Here is a 3,125-nt window from a genome sequence, read left to right as displayed (position 1 = left end):
GTGTTGGTGAGCGGATGGGCGCCGGCTCCGCGGGACGGCCGGGGCAGGGCAGGGAGAGTTGCTGTTAGCACCCTCTGCTTAGAGAACGCGGAGGCTGCTCCTGTCCTGTTTTGTGAGTCTTCGCGCATGCCCCGTCTCTCCTGCTCTCTCGGAGGCCCACCTGCCCCTGGTGATGGGGGGAAGGCGTGTGCCGGGAGTGGCTGCGACCGCTGTCCCCATCACTGTCCTCTTACGTGCAAACGAGCTGCCAGCAAGCTGGCCTCAGCAAGGGGGCTGGGGAGGGAAGGCCCCTTGAACAAGGATGCGGAACGAACCAACTCCCAGAATCCCAGGGTCGGGGCAACGCGGATCCCGCACTGGCACATCCGAGCCCTGCTGCGCCATGCCGAGCGTGGGCCTCCTCCCCCCAGGCTCCTGCTCACCCTTCAGAGTGGTTCTCCACCCAGGGCCAGGACCCCAGCACACCTCTCGCAAGGAGAGACTCCACAGTCCTGGCCCAGACACAGAAACAGCTCACTCGCCCCAGATCCTCCTCCTCCTCCTTTTTTTTTTTTTAATATTTATTTATTTATTTGAAAGGCAGAGTTACAGAGAGGGAGAGAGAGAGAGAGAGAGGTCTTCCATCTGCTGGCTCACTCCCTAGATGGCCACAGCTGCCCAGCTGCGCTGATCCGAAGCCAAGGAGCCAGGAGCTTCTTCCGGGTCTCCCATGCAGGTGCAGGGGCCCAAGGACCTGGGGCATCTTCTGTTGCTATCCCAGGCCATAGCAGAGAGCTGGATCGGAAGAGGAGCAGCCGGGACTAGAACCAGTGCCCATATGGGATGTCAGCACTTCAGACGGGGGCTTCAACCTGCCACGCCACAGCGCTGGCCCCTACCCCACAGATTTTATTTTAACATGACTGTTTTTGAGTTTAAGAGAATTAACTAATGAGACATTGCATGGTGTGGCTGTGTGGAGGTTCATTTTACTATATTGTCTGCTGCCGCATATGTTTAAAATTACCTATAAGCTGTACTGGGCCAAAGCCAGGAGCCAGGAGCTTCCTCGGGGTCTCCCACATGGGTGCAGGGGCCCAAGAGCTTGGGCCATCTGCCACTGCTTTCTCAGGCCATTAGCAAGGAGCTAGATGGGAAGTGTAGCAGCCAAGACTCTGTGGGCGGCGGCTTTACTTGCTGCGCCACAGCGCCGGCCCCTCGCCCTAAATCTTAATATCTCAGGTTTCTCCTGCTCCTGGCCTGGGTGCTGCATTTATCTGTTCCTATTTTATTATTTTTTAAGGATTTATTTATTTATTGAAAGGCAGAGTTATAGAGAAGGAGAGAGAAAGACCGGGGTTGGGGGGTGGTCTTCCATCTAACAGTTCACTCTGAAATGGCCACAAGAGCCGGGGCTGGCTTAGGCCGAAGCCAGGAAACTCCAACAGCGGCCCAAGTACTTTAGCCGGCTGTCCCACGACGCCAGACCCTGCCGCTTCTAGAGCCTGCCTGGGGACCTGGCACGGGAGCACCTGGCCTACTTCCGGGTCTTTCCCTCCTAAGCCCAGGCCACCTTCACCCATCCAAGCGCCAGAAGAACCTACAACACCCAGCTTCTCTGGGCTTTGGGTCAGATCCAGGCCCAGTGCAGGGCTGTCTCCCACGCCAGTGCCAGAGATGGGAAGACGATCAGCACAGAGATTCACTCTTCTTGGCAGGCGCCATCTCCCAGCCATGGAGGGGTTTGTCCCCCCCCACCCCACCCCCGGTGCCTGGAACATGCCTGCCGCTGCGGGAATCCGGGAGCTCCTGGGGTGGAGGACTGGCTCTCACTCGCCTCTGGGTCTCCTCTCCAGGTAGCGGCTCCTCCCTCCACAAAGAGCTCACCTCCTTTTCAGGCCGTCTGCAACCACAAAGCCGATACCCCAGAACTCGCCTTCCGTGTACCGTGCAGGGAGACGCTCTCAAAACCAGCAGCCGGCAGTGGAAAGGCGTCCCCAAACATGCACGTCATGTCGTGTTCCCCCTCCAGCAGGCTCTCGTTCCCAGGGTGGGGGTGGGGCTCGCTCGGGGTGCGCGCGCCCCGTGAGGGTGTTCTGAGTCTGCTCACCAGACAGTCAAGTAGGGATCTGGCTGGGGCAACGGAACCTGGCTAAGCGCGTGTCGCACAGGCGGCCAGGGTCTGCCGGCTTGCACGGTGCACATGGGACCATGGGGCCTATTCTGTTGCCTGCGTGCCATTGAAATCCCTGCCCAGCCAGCGCGCAGGCTGGCAGATGGAAGGCAGTCTGCAAGGTTCTATTTCTGTTTTTCGACATTCAAAGAAACACTGTGCTACCGGCTCTTAAAAATAATTGGTTAAGTACCAAGCTATTTTCATTGCCACAGTCATAAATACAGACATGCTAGACCACATTATTTATGTCCACAGTGGTTCATAATCATTCTTACGTGCAAGAGAAAGGGCTTGTGGAGCTCATTTTCTTTCTAATTTTCCCCCCTCCCTCCCCACGCCCCCACCTCCCAGCCAAGAAAAGTCTTGTGGATTAGAATAACACGAAGGAGCCGATCTTTGAAGTAAAATTAAACTTCAGTTTTTCCCGAAGCCAGAGCTTATCTCAAGACTAAAATAAGAGAGTGTCTAACCAACTTGGCATTTCAGCCCGAGGAAAATTCCCCACAGACGCTTGGATGGCAGACAACGGAAGGGAAGCCAATTAGCTGTGTGCGGCGACGGGAGCTCCTACAAGCTTGCCCAAGAAGAAATGAACCTGCTAAGGGGGTCAGCTAGGGCTTCCTGGCTGCCTCGGTGCACAGCCCAGCCGCTGCGCTGCCCGGGCAGAGCAGGTGAAGGGAGAGCCGGCCACTTGCCAGTCGGCACCGTGGGTCTCCGGCGGGACTCCCTCCGAGTGTTGCCGTGTGTGGGCGTCCCCGCCCCGCGAGCCTGCCTAATGAATCAATCTCTGGAGAGCCAGAGGGGCTATTCTGGGTACGCTGCAGCCGTGGAGGAGGACTCCTGGTTTCCTGGCAACCGGAGAAGCCTGTGACAGCTACAGTTCCTAGAGAGCCTGTTGTTGCAATCCCCTTTGGAGTTCAAGTTCAAGGATGAGTGGAAAAATATGTGGAGGGGATGGATTGGGTTTCTC

The 3,125-nt window shown here is 57.1% G+C and overlaps 1 long non-coding RNA gene across 1 annotated transcript; it reads right to left on the bottom strand.

Annotated features, from left to right (window-relative positions):
* Positions 1-542: 542 nt before the first annotated feature.
* LOC138844928 (uncharacterized) lies at positions 543-2,243 on the bottom strand. The gene is made up of 2 exons (XR_011381370.1): positions 1,867-2,243; positions 543-774 (listed from the first exon to the last, which is right to left on the bottom strand). It is a non-coding gene; the product is annotated as an uncharacterized lncRNA (long non-coding RNA).
* Between the last annotated feature and the right edge of the window lie 882 nt (positions 2,244-3,125).

Source organism: Oryctolagus cuniculus, chromosome 13 (genome assembly GCF_964237555.1).
Source record: "Oryctolagus cuniculus chromosome 13, mOryCun1.1, whole genome shotgun sequence".
Lineage (NCBI taxonomy): Eukaryota > Metazoa > Chordata > Mammalia > Lagomorpha > Leporidae > Oryctolagus > Oryctolagus cuniculus.
The sequence above is the reverse complement of the archived record's forward strand: the minus strand, read 5'-3'. Positions and strand labels throughout refer to the sequence as shown.